Below are 17,336 nucleotides of genomic sequence, written 5' to 3' on the forward strand. Positions count from 1 at the left end.
CCCCCAAAAAAGGGTAGGAAATAAGTAAATTAGAGAAGAAGAGGTACCAACAATAGTACGCAACAAGAAACTACCCAACAAGATAGGAAAAAAGAGAAATAAAGAGTATTACTGATGGATAAAAACTCCAAACACTAAAAAGGTAAAGAGGAAGACTGTAGACAGATTAGTTAAGCAAGAATCCTGAAGAAAACCACTCACAAATGTGCAAAAGATTTTACCAAAGGCTTCCGAGAGAGGATCCATGTCCATGCGAAATGGCGACAAATGAGATCTGAAGTATTACAGATTAGCTGGGACTATAAACTAAAATAATAGCAATAAACAGGAACTTGTTAAATCAATGTTTTATTAAGTGCTTTTTGTCTGAGATACCACTCAAACTTCTTCAGATATAAAACAGACTGCAAAAACTCATTTAAATAACCATCCCAAGATCACATGATTAGCCTCTTTTCCAAATAAAAGATACATAACACACAATCACTTATAAAACAATGTGATATATGTAAAATGTATGTAAAGGATACACATATGTACATATCTATCTACACCATTTATATGAAGAAATGTGTGGCAGAAACATACCATAAAAAAACTTTAAAAGTATCATAATAGATAATAATAATCAATGTATATGCTATAAAGCTACACAGGTTATGGAGCACATGTCATTTAGCCCTGGAAAACTGTGGGCATTAAGATGTAGCTGCCAAAAAAGTTCGAGTTTATCCAACTTTAAAATCTGTGGCCTCCCTCTTGGATTAAAATCTACTTGATCTATGACTCGAAATTTGAAAAAATGATCAGGATTGTCTATAATATGCTTGGCTAATGCATTACCTAACTTTTTCCTAGTAATGCTGTATAAGTGCTGATATACGCATTCTTTTAGTTTCCGCTCGGTCTTCTCGATATAGAAACCGGCACAACACTGACACTTGGCCAAATAAACAACTATCCTCGAATTACAATTATATTTCTTGGTTGTATTGTATTTTACATCATTAACAGTAAAGGTTTTGCCTATGTCAATGTGTTTGCAATAACAACATGCTTCACACTCGAACTTACCTGATTTTCTGACCCATGGGGTCAACCTAGATTCAAACATATTTTTTATATTACAACCCCTTCTAAAAACAAACCTTGGTTGTTCATCCACTTTATTCCTAATACTAGGATCATCCATTAGGAATCTCCAGTTTTTTAACAATATTTGCTTTAAGCAGTTTGCATCTGCTGAATAAGGGGTAATAAAACTTGCACACAAATTTATAGTTGTAGTATTACCGTCATTCAGAATTCCTAAATATTCTTCTGGGGAGTGATCAGCAAAGACAACATGTTCTACACTGCTGGCTAAAATGGGTTTGTACTGGCCAATAGATCTTTTATGAGATATTTTTGAATTAGACTATCCAATAAATCTATTGGATACCCCCATCTAATAAACATGGTTTTCATTAATGCTAATTCTTCGACAAAATCCACTTCCAAGGTGACCATCCTCGCTGCTCTGACAAGTTGCCCTTTAACAACCAAGCATTTCTGATGTAATGGATGTGAACCTGACTAGTGCAAAAAACTATTTGAATAGGTGCTTTTCCTATATATCTTAGCTAGATATTTCTTAAGAATAAAGTCGTAGTCCGAGGGTAGATCTGTAACCCATATGTTGAGGAAGAAATGCAGGCGATAACCGATGCTGTTTGTACCTGTTTTTTTTTTTCAGATGATGTCACTTTTCTGACAGTAAAAGCAGGTTAATTTATTCTAATTATTTTGTAATACAGGAACAAAATGTCTGTATGCTAATCATATTGTATCTACTAACGGTTGTTGTACTGATCAGTTTTTATAGAAAAAAAAACTCTGGTAAAAGTCTTCAAGAAATGTCTAACAACTTCAAGTAATAAAATAAGATGTATTTTAATTATTTTTACCTTATTGCAATATTGACAAATGGATATTTAGCAGGGCATTTTTTTTATTGCAAAGTTTTCCTTTTTTTCTGAGTATTTTTTTTTTGAGTCATACATTGAATGACTTTATCAGTTAGTCTGTATTGGATACAAGCATCCCAAATACCAGTTTAGAAATTAACACATATTAAAATGGATGGTAGATAGAATATTCCACTCTTCAACCCTTGTTTGAAATCCTTGTTTGAAAACAAAACTTGACATATTCCTAAACAAGTTGCATTCATGTAGAGGTGAAGAGTTTTCCTTAAGTTTCTTTGAGGCTTAATTCAGTCTAGATTTATAGGCATTTTGGAAATATTTTGTAGACCTGAAATAAATGTCTCTTCATTATTAGCAGTTTGCATAATTTGTGATCCATCCAAGGCAATATACTTTGTTTAAAATTATGTTTCGCTAGTGTTATACTAATCATGTGCAATATCCAAGAGACATTTTATGCTTGCCAGAGGAATTCTCAGTAAACTGATGTTTAAAGTCAGATACCCACTATGCATGTTTAAAAGGCAAAGTAATACTACTACAACACACTTTATGACAGTCTACAATTACTGTAAAGGAAAAATATATTTTAAATTAATGACACAGATGTGTTTCATTGTCTGTAATCATTCCTATTAGAATCAACTTGAATTTTAAAGGGCTGTCTCATGGTTCCTCGATCTGTACTGTCTCAGAAATCACTTGCTCACCATTACTAAAGTAAAAACACTGATCGCTTAAGGCCATGTCACACTGTTTTAATGGACCTTCTCTTTTCTTCTATGTTGTGACCATGGCGTTGGCAGATATAAGTTCTGGGGTGTGGGGAGGGGGGTTGCCCCCATGTGATGAGTGTAGGGAGAGACATGCCTCTGCATAAGACATTGCTTTGATGTGTGCCACTGTAATGAATAACACAAGTGTGCCTGATTATTTCTGATTGCTGCTGTGATTTCTGAGTGATTGTATTCTGTATTTTGTTTAAACATTATTTCCACTTTATGTGGTTTTATAATGGATCTATGAATACATTTCCATGTGAACAGTTTCCAATGCAATGAAAGAGATGTTTGCTTTGTGGAGAGAAGTATTCATTTCTTGTCATTGTCATTTAACATTTTATTATTTATTGTTTTATAGTAGTCCCAAAGATTCCCTGTATGACATAATTTTGTTTTCTTAATTATTTTTTAGATGTTTGATAAGTAACCTTTAACATGAACAGCTTGTGTTGTTGAAAAGAACAAGTGTTCTATAAATTTAGGTATATTTTGTCTTATTGTTAATTCTATTGTCTATATTCTAAAATGTACTGTCTTACATCCTGTATGCTTAGCCATAGATCATTACCTAAATCATATTAAATGTCTTCCAGAGTCTAGTAAGTGATACCAATAAGTCAATTCATGCTTTCTAAGAGTCTTGATTATATCTATATCAAAAGTTTTAATGTTATTTTGTGTGCATGCAATAGGATATAGCAACAATGACTAAGCTTTTATGTTGAGATTCCTATTCATAAGGGTTTTATATCCTTTTAATATGTTTTTTTTTAACTTAGAACTTCTGTGTTTCTGTTTGTTTTCTGTAAAATGTTCTCTCATCATCCAAAGAAAGTGATTTAATACCAACTCAGTATATTGGGTGGTAATGTAAGACCTGATTTTAGCCATATATTTTCATGTATGTGTTTCCATCTGGCAGAATAAGCATTATTTACCCATGATGATATTATTTTTATATTAGATGACAGTGCATATATTTCTGGAAAACTGATTTCTCCTGCTTCCCAGTCACTTAAGTGATGAGTCAGAGCTATGCTGGGTTTATTGGGATACCATAAGAAGTTTAGCATTAGTTTATTAAATTGTTTTATGTAAGATTTATGAGGAGGTATAAAAAAGTCTTGTATGAAGTATAATATTTTTGGAAAATTAATCATTTTAATTATATAATGCCTGTTCTCCATTGTAAAAAAAATATTTATTCCATTTTTGAATGAGTGCTTTAATGTTATTTAGTATATGTAGTTTATATTTCCAGTGTATTCTTGTCCATTAACATCTAACAAGAATGTAAAGTAAATTAGTCAGGAGCACATTAATAGAGGGGAGGCAGAGAAGTCATGGAAGAGATTCAATGTCAGCAAGCATGCAGGAAGGCAACAAAGGAAGGGAGATCAGTTAAGGGGCACATTCATCAATAGATGGGAAATGGAGTCAGAAAGGGGGGAAAGGAGACTCTTAGATAAGGTACACTGCATCGATATCTTCCAAGACCTCAACAAATCTTCAGTAGCTCCCAGTCAAAGGAGATGCACCTAAGGGCAGAACAAAGGTAAGACTAAGACTGATTCCTTTCCACTGGGTAGAGAAATAATCCAAAAAATACAAACCACACAGTCTGACAGTATTGACAAGGAAGATCATAAAGAGAATTTTAAGAATAAACCTGACTACCTTCTTGAAACTAGAAATCTGCAAAACAGAATTCAGCATAGTTTCAAGATAGAAAGGATATGTCATTCAAATCTGTTTCATTTCTGGGACTTAATTATGGAGCAAATAAATATATGAGCACCTCTAGGCAATTTCTGTATATATTTCATGAATGCATTACATTCGGTACTGGACAAGTGACTGGTGAAAAAATGCCAAGGTTAGAGTTAGGACTGAAGTTTGGTTATTTGATAGGTGACAAAGGATTATGGTGGTAAGAACACTGTCAGAAATTAATGTACTTCATGGGTAGTCTTAGCTCTATTGTTTTTCAGGGTATATATTTTAAGTGTAGAAAACAAAAATCACCTTATCCACTTTAGACACAAAGGTTACCACATCAATAAGAGACAGAGGAAAAGACTTCAGAAATATCTTAAAAAGTAAAATTAGTGGGAAGAAAGATGGCAGTTGATTATTGAAAGGAAGTACAGAATTCACTTACTACATCAAACAAAAAAAGACAAAAATAAACAACTTCCTGTACTCTTGCCCTTGGATGAGCCCTCAATTTTTATCTCCTCAAGGACAGGTCGCAATAGGCAAAAGAATTTTACTCCCACAGATGGAATATGGCATTCCAGTACTGCATCATCATCCTAGGAACATAAATCTACCCTACAAGCCACAGCAAATCAAATATTCTAGTTTAGTAACCCTATCTCTACTGCATTCCCAACAATATAATTAATAAAATGTAGCTAATATGGCAAAAGTTAACATATGTGCTGACCTTCTAAGCTTCTTGATATTGAATCTTCTCATATTAGACACTGTTCCCTCTCAAACCAGCAAAGCAACAGGAACCATGCATACCTACAAACTCTGATTAATGAGGCCATCCTATTAAAACAGCCTCAAAATAAAGTCCACTGTTGTAACCACTCATTCTCTGTCTTAGAGGTCCCAAAGTCTTTGACTCATTCCATCTCCTTTTATAGAGTCCTTTATAAATACAAATAAAAACAATTAATCAAAAGAATACAGAGAATGCTACTGCTTCTCAATAGCCAAAGTTACCTGATCACCCACATTTTACCCAGCACTACTCTTGCCTTAGAACTTGACTATTTTGTCTGAAAATAAATCACTGATAACTTTGTCTCAGGAGTACATGGCAGAGAAGGTATCATCTCCAGCTATATGGATAACCTCCTTCTCTTCACTGACTGCCCATTGTGCAATGCAGCACACAGTGAGATATATACATAGTTTGGAAACAAAATTACTTTAAAGTTAGCTTACTGTTTGTGAAAAGTCTGGCAGATCAGGTTCCAACAAACACAAAATCCAAAGCACGATGATGTAAAACAAACATTTTTAATATAGAAAAAAATATAAAAGATGTAAGTGCTTTTGTTTAAAACAGTGTAAACTTCTTCAGACCTGGTCCCTTGGACCCTTCTACATTAAAACCATTTGTTTTACATCATCGTGCTTTGGATTTTGTGCTTGTTGGAACCTGATCTGCCAGACTTTTCACATTTTGTGGTTTGCTTTTTGCCTTTTGGTTCTACAGTTTAGCTTACTGTTTATTATACATTCAATCTGTTTATAAATAATCAGTCTTCAATGCATGTAGTTGTTACATTTCTACATGTATTGACTCATACGCAATATTACTAGAATATCGTCATGCAAATGTGTTTATTACGGTAATGCTAATCTGCTTCAGTTGCATATCTAGTTGACATTCGAAACTGGTCCATCTCAATCTGCCCTGTACCTCATTTAACAGCATGTAAATAAATGAATAAAATATAATTAGATTTTACACTTTAGACATAGTATGACTTGTATGCAGTGTTGGCTAGGAGGAATGGAGTTAATAGAAAAAGAAAAAGAAAAAGATCTGCAGGTACCACTCTCTCCTACACTACATAATCACGAGCGAGTGGAAAAAGCACCAACCATGCTAAATACAACGGTAGGCATACATTTATAAGTATTCATTCAAGCAGTGTTGCTCTAAATGCAATAATCATTTGTAAGGTCTATCCTTGGCTACTCTTCATATCACAGACTCTCTTACTTCCAGAAAATATTGATGTGTTACATACACCTCCTTATAGGCAGCAACTCTTGCTTTCCTGCTCAGAAAACCTCACTGTTAACACATATCTCAATTTTCAATCATAAAATAATTTATTGTATAGAATGTTAAACAACAGAGTTGTACTGAATTGCCACAGGAACTTCAGAGAAAAATAACCAGCAGAGTATATGAGACTGGGAGAGACAAGAATAAATCAGATAACACTTAAAGCATGATGGCTCTTATGGAAGGACAGAAGAACAAAATATGACATAGATGCATAGGATTATGTCAAAGTCCTGTGAAGGAATCATCGCAGGCAGACATAACACAGATGGATAAGCACAGTAAGATTGTGGCTAGCAGATTTTTGACAGCTCATAAAAAGTATTTCTTCTGAGAGAAGGTCTCTGACTTATATAATATTCTTCTGGAATGGCTAGTAAGGAAAGAAGAAAAAGAGGCATTGAGAAAAACATGGAAAAGATAAAAATATTTGGTAAAGAAGTGATACAAAGGAATTATGTTGTCAAGTGCATTTAAAGCCATGTCAGACTATACCTGCCCTGTCAGTAGACAAATATAATGAAATGAAAACTCCTCCAGGCCCTCACACATGAGCTCTTCTAAGTTGCTTATGAAATTCTTTCCTTTTTATAGATCTATCTTGCTGCCCAAATCCTGCTTAATTTGCTGTTCTTCACTTCACAGACTCTCTTACTGATAGAAAATATTGATGTGTTGCATAGACCTCCTTATAGATACCACCTCTTGCTTTCCTGCTCAGCAAATCTCACCGTAAACACATATCTCAATTTATTGTCCTGATTATGGCATCACACATTTCTATAATAAAAATATTTTTGATATATATATATATATATATATATTGATAGGGCACTTCAGATGGCATGTATATTCCTTTCCCATGTTTTAAAGATAATAAGTAAAATCATTGCTGCCAGATATAATCTACTTTACCTGTCATCATTGAAACCACATAGTGAATTCTGCCCAGCAAAGCCAGACCAGCTGAGATGATCTTGAATCAGCATGATGTCCCCAACGTGGAACTGCTCATTCAAACCTCCTACAGCATTTGTTACAATCAGCATCTCAACCCCAAGCAAGGAGAAAACTCGAACTGGAAAAGTGACCTAGAGAAAGCACAAAACTATATAAAAAGGACAGTTCTTTGCTTCAGTGGGAGAATTAAGATTGTTCATCTACATAAAAAATTTGCAGTTACATAACATTAATAATGACAGTACAGACATATCACATTCCCCTTAAAGTTTAATTTCCTATTAAGTCATCATTATACGCTGTTTCTTAAAGGTTGCATAAAAATATTTTTTACAACAGAACATAAGTTATAAACAACTTCTTCTTTCAGCTTTTCCCAGTTAGGGGTCGCCACAGTGGATCATCTGTCTGCTCATGATTGGCAGTGGAGTTTTATGGTGTTGAGTTGCGAGCCCGGTGCCCAACCTTCCACAGAAGGCACACACACGCACACACCTAGGGCCACATTAGAGTGTCTAATCCACCTACTGCATGTCTTTGGGATGTGGGAGGAAACTGGAGGACCCAGAGGAAACACACGTGACCACAGGGAGGACATGCAGACTCAGCACAGGAGGCATCTCAGCCAAGAATCGAACCAGAGAACCTCTTGCTCTGAGGCAGCAACGCTAACCGCTGCACCACCATGGCTGCCCATAAGTTATAATCAACAAAAATGGTTATCATATAACAATGTAGTATTTATGTTATTTATAAGCCAGAAACAGCTATATGCCATCTGTGGCAAATTCAGATCAGGCCCTCTATATCCCACCCCTTTTTTTCATTAAAGCTCAAGTATTCTATAACCCCACACACACACACACACACACACACACACACACACACACACACACACACACACACACACACACACTTTCTTTTAATTCAGGTCAGGCACTCTGTATCCCCCTCCCATTTTTTTCAAAGTCAGGAGAGGCACTCTATATCCCACCCTCTTTTTTCAAATTTATGCAATGTTAGTAGCAATAATTGGAAGTTGTAGGAGCAAAGCTTCACAAATAAAATCCTGTAACAAAAATAAGAACATTCAGTTTACACTATACATTTATTTTATTCATGGTGTCAAATATAAGTCGTCCACACACTGATATAATTTCACTCCCTAATAACCCTACTTTTATAAGTCTGATCTTCTTACTCATGTCCTTTCAGTCTCATGAGCTGCTGGTATCACTGTATATCCCACAGGTATATTACCCACAAAGGATGTGGAGTGAGCTAGCAACCACAGTCAATACATACATTCCTGCACTCTCAGTGAGTGAATCTCAGTCGGTAGGTATTCAAACATCACTCCATTATTACTACTATGAGGGAGAAAGCATACTACATACCTTGGATGTCCATACACAACTCAGGTACTATCTTGACTGAACTAAATCTTTCACATCTTTGAATCAATTGTTCATTTCTTGTGAAGGTAAGAAGAAGTGGCAACCAGTGTCAGAATAGATTATTTCCAAATGGTTGTCAAACGTTATTAATTTTTGTTATACTCACCATGACAAATGTATTCCAGGCAGGGTCATGGCCCACTCTACAAGGACCTTGGCTTCTTCTACGGCTTTTTGGAAAGGGTTGGATTCCAGAAGTATTCTAAAAGCTGCTACATGGTCTTCTGTACATACTTTTACAAACCACTATAAGTTGTATTCCTTCTCTAGGTCTAGATCACACTTTGCTAGGACCATTCTCCAGAGGCTCCTGGACTCTTCTCCTTCCACCTCTCAAATATAGCTAGCTATGGTAATCTACACCTATAGCTAAGGTTACTGCAGCAGTGATCAATATGAAGAATGCAGAACACTTGTATAAGTTAAACTTACCATGACAGTAGATGATCAAATGATCATTGCTGCAGTCTCCACTCCCTTCCTCCATCCCCTTTGTTTTTTTGGAGTGTTTTTATGCCAGGATGTGGACATTTATTTTTTGTTATTCCTAGCCTTGTCCTTTCAGTGTTCAGCCTCCTTCTCTTGCTGCTGGTAGGAAAGCTCTGAAGGACTTCATACCCAAACTTTAGACTTTTAATCATCTCAAGCTGCTTGACAGTTTGGTCGCGTGGAAGGTGCCTTGAAACTTTAGAAGGTGTCTTGCTTACATCCTGTTTTACACCCTTCATGATTTATTAGTACAAAGTCACTTAGTACATCAGTAAAAGTGCCTTCTAGGACATAATGCATACAAAGATGCATTCTTGATCTATCATACGTAATGGCACAGCAAGTAATGTGTTTGTTTCACAATGTCATTTCTCAGTTGGGGTACCTTCTGTGTAAGGTGTGCATGCCCTCCGTGCATGCAAATGGGTTATCCAGGTGTTGTAAATTTCTTTTTACATCCCAAATACATGCCATAACTGAATTGATAATCAGTCCTCCAATCCACCTGTAAAACTGCCTGTAGTAGGTGTGCACGTTGTTTCTAAGTGACTGCATGCACATTTCACGCAAAGGACCCGCAACCTATCCAGAGCTACTTTCTCTATCTTGTTTTTACAAAGTGATGGTTTGTCTCCTCTTGGATAAAACAGAGAAAAAAAAGAATAAATGAATAAGAGATTTTTACAAACACACACACAATACAATTCATAGTCACTGAGCTTTTAAAGACATACTTATGTTACATGAAGAAAAGAAATTAGAGCAATGTTTGTTTTAAAATATGATACTCATCTTGGGGAATAAACAGCAACATTTTCAGAACTTTTCCTACAATGAAATGTTGTTTGTCAAGGAAAACTGCTTGCTAGTTATCAAAATTATGCTTTTATTTTCTGAGAAAAAAGAATGCAACTTTGCATGAGCTTTATGCTGTAAGTTATGTTGCCCAAGACACTTGAACTGGTTCTAATAAATGATGAAGGTTCACCAGGTGTGTTCTGAATCTGGGTTTTCCATATTTTTTTTTTTATCCATGACAGTTTTACAGGCACTGTTTATTCACTTTTTCATCTTTATCTCTTCCTTATCTGCATTTGAGTAATTCTTGAAAACCCCAGTAGTATGTATAAACATATCAGATAGTACACTGTCTGCAGCAAGATGAACGCTCCTAGGTTGTGCTATTGAAGCAAACCAACATTAAACAAACTGCAGAAGTCAAAGTGCCAATTTTAACTGGAGGTTTAGTCATCTAAACAAGATTTTAGTGCATTAGGGGAAAAATCATGACATGAACTTTTCACACCTCATCTGTTCAATGGTATCTGAATATGTGCTTAAATATGCAACAGAAGCTAGAACTGTCATTTTAGTTTGAATACTTACAGGCAAAATCAGCAGACCTGTGGCTTTAATATATTTGTCAGGCTTTGCATTATTCATGATAAATGCATATTGGAGATAACCCACAACGGCATTCAAACCAACAGGAGTTAATCTGCTCTCTCCAGGAAACAGAAGTTCTGGTTACATAAAGTACCACATTTTACAATTTTAATACAAATGTAACTATAATATTAATTGTGAAACATTAATAAATCATTAAATAAGTTGTCAGACTAAAGTAAAATATTACATTTGCTTCTGTCACTTCATAAAATTAGCACTTGGAAGTCTTCTGAAACATCTAGCCTGTCAGCATGGGTCTGGTGAGCTCAGCATTTCCGATTGGATGACTTCAAAGAAGGTAACCTGACCACACTAAATTCAGCAGAAAGGCATTATCATAACACTTTAGTTTAGCAGAATACCAAGAGTTTAACAAACACTGTTGCAAATATCAGTGAGTATGAAAAACACACTCTTGAATGTTTCAGAATATAGGGAAATGCCCTTTTCTCCAGGGTGCAGTGAGACCTGAGTTGATGATGCTAAGTATGAAGACACAGGGGTCAAAGCTTCTTGAAGGCTTTGCCCCATGAAAATATGAGTTTCAGCCTGCTTTGAATTCATTTTCTGAAACTGAAGCAGTATTTAACCTAGTGACTTTCTCATAGCATTCCATGGAACTGTTTGGTTGAAATCATGTCTTTAATTTATTGCCATTGCTACATGGATGTAGTTTTGGTAAAAGGTTGTATTTCTTATAGTTCTTTAACAAGCCAAGCAGCATTGTGTGTGCCTGTCAGAGGAACAAAGACATTTACCCTTGTACTAGGATGTTCTTGATTAGTTACTGTTGTGGAACATTCTGCTGCAGTCTAACATTTCCTGTTAATAAAAGCTGGCAAGTTATTTAATAGAAGGAATCTGTTTAAAATTCAAGCAAAACAACAAAACTAGATTTGTGGGTAACCCTCACTTTATTTTTGAAATATACAAACTTGTTTTTCTTTACTGAAAGTAATTGATGCACTTCTTGTTTCAAGTTTAGTATACTTAATGCTTGTCTCATTAATATAGCATCACCTCAGTTCAAACTATACTTTATTGTTTATACTTAGGCAGTGTACAATATCTTAAATTAAAGATTAAATGGCATAAAACCTATTTAGAGTAAGATTCAGTACACTTCTACATATCTGAAAAAAAACCTCTTGATAATGTTGTTGTGTCTTTCGGCTTTTCCCAGTTAAGGGTCGCCACAGCGGAACTCCGGTTCGCTAATGATTGGCAGTAGATTTTTTTTTACGTACCAATTTGCCGGCCCTGATTCACAACCTTCAACGAAGGTACGCCCGTTCACGCATGCCTCCACACAGAAGATGCTCTAGCTGAGAATCGAACAGGACAACGTCTTACTGTGAGGCAACAACGCTATCACAGCACCACCACCACCGCATAATTTACAGAATTACTCGGCACTCACCACCATCAGCTGCAGCTTATAACTGAATGCATGTCATTTGTAGTAATTCCCCTGTTAGATGTTGGGTCTTCACCTGTTTAATGTTTGTATCACTGGATTCACACCCAGTAATTCTATATTTCAGGCCATCTCTGCCTGTTAGGCAGGACGATTGACATGAGCAAGCTTTTATATTTGAGCATCCATGCAGTTACAGATAGCATAATTAATAAAAAAAAAATATTAGAGGCCATTCTGAGTGTCAGCAAAGTAGAGCAGTTTTCAGTTTTGCCAGTAAGGGAATTCTAATACTGAGGCTAGCAGACTGATGTATTCGAAGACATTCTCTGGAGTAAATTCTGTGTAATTTTGGGGTAATCTTCTTCATACAACCTACCAGAGAGCTGAAGTTTTTAATTTTAAGATTTAGTGGAGAGATATGCATTGTCTCAGATTGATAATTCTGTAGAGTAAGGTGCAAATAATTGGTTCTGTTCTTACCATAATTGGGAGACATTTAGTACCAGACAATAGGATGCAGTGATCCACCCACCATAATGTGAAAAAATTTTGTTTTATGTTTTTTAAAGTCTGTCAGTTAATTTGCTGTGCCAGCATTCCAGGCATGGCATAATCAGATTTAAGGAAAATGACTCCCTAAACATTAGCCTCATTTAGTGGGCAGGTTAGTGGTTAGGTTTTGTAACACACTCCCAAAAATCCTAGACTTTGCAGATAGCCTTTTTTTTCTCTATTCTACGAAGGTCATCAAATCCTGCCAATATTAACTCTCTCAGTCAACATACATTTTCATCTGAGTACAATCCAGTCCCTTTTAGATTTATGCAGTTTTATTTTTGTGACTAACAGAAATGAATATTGTTTGTTCAAGGATGAGTTTCAAACCAAGTTCCTGTAACTACTGACAAACTTATGAAACACTATTGTCAAGTCTGGAGAAGTTAATACAGTTGTCCTTATTAAATATCGTTAATATCGTGTCAGCTATACAGCATAAAAAGTAAAATGTTTGAGATAGCTCTAGAGTACATTTATCCACAGCAAGAAAATGAGAGTCTTTACACAGAAGACTGAGATATGACATGGAAAACCTGGTCTTTACGTTGCTGGTGTACCATTGTAATTCTCTATTGACAAGGCTATAAAAGCCAAATTCATACTGCAGCTAGTGATGGTACAATGAAAGGAATATTTTCTGAGGTCAGTAAATGTAACACATAAAATCTTCCCATGTATGGAACAGCACAGGCCTACTTCTAAAGCCATGCTGCTATCACTGAGGAGGCCAATTTACTTGTTCACTGTTTCACACCTGGGAAGATGGTATGTGTTGCATACAAGTAAATTTTATCTTTAGTTATGAGAGGCCAGTCCATAGTCGCCAAGATATTCCACCACTGATGCAATTATGATTTGAGTGTCATATATCTGCAGTCTTACTATGCAATTTGAGTATTTCATCTAAGAACATTCTGGACATGTTGCAATGACCACTGAAGACCTTATCTGAAGTAGAGGGTCATATTTATAATCAATCACTACAAAGGAAAAAAATGGAAAGTCCATAAATATAGTGGAAAGTGTGGAGATCTTCTGGAACAACCTATTGTTGAACAAGACTTAATGCAGGAATGGCTAAGGAGAGGTGAACTGAAGCATAAAACGTCTGCCTAAGATGGTGGGGTACATACAAGTTGGTTTACAAAGTCTATAGAACAAGTGAGAGAAGCAAACAAATGTAGATTCTGTAAAACAGAACTAGAAACAGTTGCACATCTCAATGCTGGAAGTGATACACTCATGACTGAGTGTCTGTCCATTGAAAGTCACAGTAATGTGGCAAGACTGTTGCACTTGGGATTGTGCAAAGATTACAACATAGAAGCATTGTTAACATGAACCACAAAGCATTATAGAGAATGATGAAGTTTATATCACATGGGATCACTCATTATCAACAGTTTAAAAAATATATACAAGAAAATCAGATACAGTAAGTAGTTCAAGAAAAAAGACAAAAGTAGCACTGATCATTGAAACTGCTATACCCAGCAAGACAGTCTTAAAACAGCAGGATTTGCAAGCAATGTGAAAGAAAGATACCCAGACAGTTCCAATAGTAGTAGGAGCAACGGGTCTTATAAAAAAGAATTTACTATCGTATTTAGATATGCGACCAATTCATGTAACCCCATATGAACTGCAGCACAAGACAATTCTGAGCATGTTGTAGGTGCTCAGAAAAACACTACGGTATTGTTTCAATCTCTGATGTTAGTCCAGTTTCATTAACTCTAATCACAACCTAACATAAGACTGGAGTCCATTCCTACCGTGTTATATGGAACCAAAAAAACTTTAAGAAATCAAACAGGAACAATGCATATCCAGGAAAAAGTTCTGATGCAATTAACAATAACGTCGGTGATGGAAAAATCATTGAATGAATCAAGTGTTTCCTAATGAAGACTTGCACTCCAAAGAAAATTAAGCTTACCTTCAATGCAGAATTACAAACACCCACACACAAATACAAAAAAACCTCTCTGCTTAGTCACTGTTAGAATCATAGAATTGAAAGGATAACATTAGCTCTCATTTTGGACTCAAACCCAAGACCTCCTTCACACTGTGCAGACATCATTGCCACTAGATCAACAAGAGCCACTGGACAGATAAGTTTTGAGTTTTCCCTTAAAAACTTTATCCTTTCAGCTTGGAAACCATCATAATGGTGATTAATGTGTGTGTGTGTGTGTGTGTGTGTGTGTGTGTGTGTGTGTGTGTGTGTGTGTGTGTGTGTGTGTGTGTGTGTGCGTGCGTGCGTGTGTGTGTGTGTGTGTGTGTGTGTGTGTGTGTGTGTGTGTGTGTGTGTGTGTGTGTGTGTGTGTGTGTGTGTGTGTGTGGGCGTGTGTGTGTGTATGCATGTGTGTGTCTGTGTCTGGGATAACTCATCTCCTCGTATACATTGTCAACAAAAGGTATACAGATAAATGCTGATATAGAAATCAGACAGTATCCTACTCTCTGGAATTAAGGTATCAAGAGGTCCCAATAGGTAATAAAGATCACAGGATGTTATGAGCAACTTGATGTTTATAAATTGAATACCTCCCCTCCCAAAATATATTTGTAATATAGCAATAATTTTGAAAAGAGGAAGATAAGCCAATTGCACAGGCTTAAACACTGAAGAAAAAAATATCCTCAGAATCATGTGTGGCACAATATTTGGAATCAATCCACAGCAGAGACAACAACAAAGACATGAGAATGTTTTCCCTCCTCTTTGCAGGAGACATCTACAGCAGGGAAATTTGGGCAGTCATTCCATCTTCTTTATTCAGAGATACCTAAGCAATTGTACTTGGACATTCAGTCATTTGACCTAACATGGCCACAGACCCTGAAGGGGCTTTGCGGGCTGTATTGTACAGCCACACTCTGACAAAGGAACTAGAAATTGCGATAGTGCATCCTACTAATTCAGGCTGTTTTCATCCACAGAGTCAAAAAGAGATCTATTTGTAGTAGAGAAGTGGTATGTCTAGAAAGGAAATCAGTCATGTTCCACCCTACAATCAAAACGATAATAGTCCAAGGAAGATGGCATGGAATTGTAGTTTTTTATCTTCGGTTTACTAAAAGTGAACACAGAAATAAAAACTATTTTCATTGTGCTCATCTAGGACCACAGATTTCTAAATAAAAATACTCTGCTAACTAGGACTTTTGGATAATAAAGAACTTTATTATTACATGTGGGCTTAAAAATGGTATTTGACCCACATTACCTATGTATCTATCACTCTTCTCTTATCCTATAATCATAGAACACATCCATAAGTAGTGCTTTGCCTGCCAATTCCCTTCTCCCCAACAGCCACCTACTATCCTGATCCTATCTTATCATTCTCCTCCCACCTATGTTCTTTACGGGTCTATATTATAACACCAAAGTCTTACAACTTTGAATGTTATAATATTGAACCCTATTCAGCGAACGCTGGAAATAGCAAAGCTGCAGAACACCAAATACTTACCTAGGGAAAGTATTCAGTGGGCCATTTCTGCAGCTTCGCTATTTCCTCGACTGTGGAGTGAAGGTTATGGACCGGGTTAAGGTAAGTGCGTGAACGAAGGTGAGTGTGTGATAAGGACCTTAGGGTTAGGGAGCGGGTAAGGTGAGTGTGTGATAGGGACTTTAGGGTTAGGGAGCGGGTAAGGTGAGTGTGCGATAGGGATTTTAGGGTTAAGGAGCTGGTAAAGTGAGTGTGCGATAGTTAGGGACCTTAGGGTTAGGGTTGGGTTAAGGTAAGTGGATAGCTAGTGGTGTATGTATGGTTTACTGTAGGGTTTTGTGAAGTGTATGTGTGTGGATTATTTATTTTGGTGTGCTTGTGTTGTGTGTATGTTTGTCGGAACAGCAATTTTTTCCCTGGGAAAAAATTTGCTATTCTGACTGTTTGGTTTTCTGGTGTTTCGATCTAATGGGTTCGATATTATAACATTCGAAGTTGTAAGACTTCGATGTTATAATATAGACCCATTCTTTACAAAGTAGTATTCCCTCCCTCCCTCTGATGCTATCTTATCATTCTCCCCTCCCATCTATGTTCTTATATAGTATTATTCCCTCCCTCCCTCCGATCCTACCTTATCATTCTCCCCTCCCATCTATGTCCTTTACATACTAGTACTCCTTCTCACCCTCCCTCTGATCTGACCTTATCATTCTCCCCTCCCATCTATGTCCTTTACATACTAGTATTCTTTCTCTCCCTCCCTCTGATCTGACCTTATCATTCTCCCCTCCCATCTATGTCCTTTACAAACTAGTATTCCTTCTCGCCCTCCCTCTGATCTGACCTTATCATTCTCCCCTCCCATCTATGTCCTTTACAAACTAGTATTCCTTCTCGCCCTCCCTCTGATCTGACCTTATCATTCTCCCCTCCCATCTATGTCTTTTAATACTAGTATTCCTTCTCGCCC

At 36.4% G+C, this 17,336-nt stretch overlaps 1 pseudogene; it reads right to left on the minus strand.

Moving 5' to 3' along the window:
- Positions 1-17,336, minus strand: part of LOC122808566 — a 791,543-nt pseudogene that overhangs the window by 310,356 nt on the left and 463,851 nt on the right.

Source organism: Protopterus annectens, chromosome 8.part0 (genome assembly GCF_019279795.1).
Source record: "Protopterus annectens isolate FY-2018-M chromosome 8.part0, PAN1.0, whole genome shotgun sequence".
Lineage (NCBI taxonomy): Eukaryota > Metazoa > Chordata > Ceratodontiformes > Protopteridae > Protopterus > Protopterus annectens.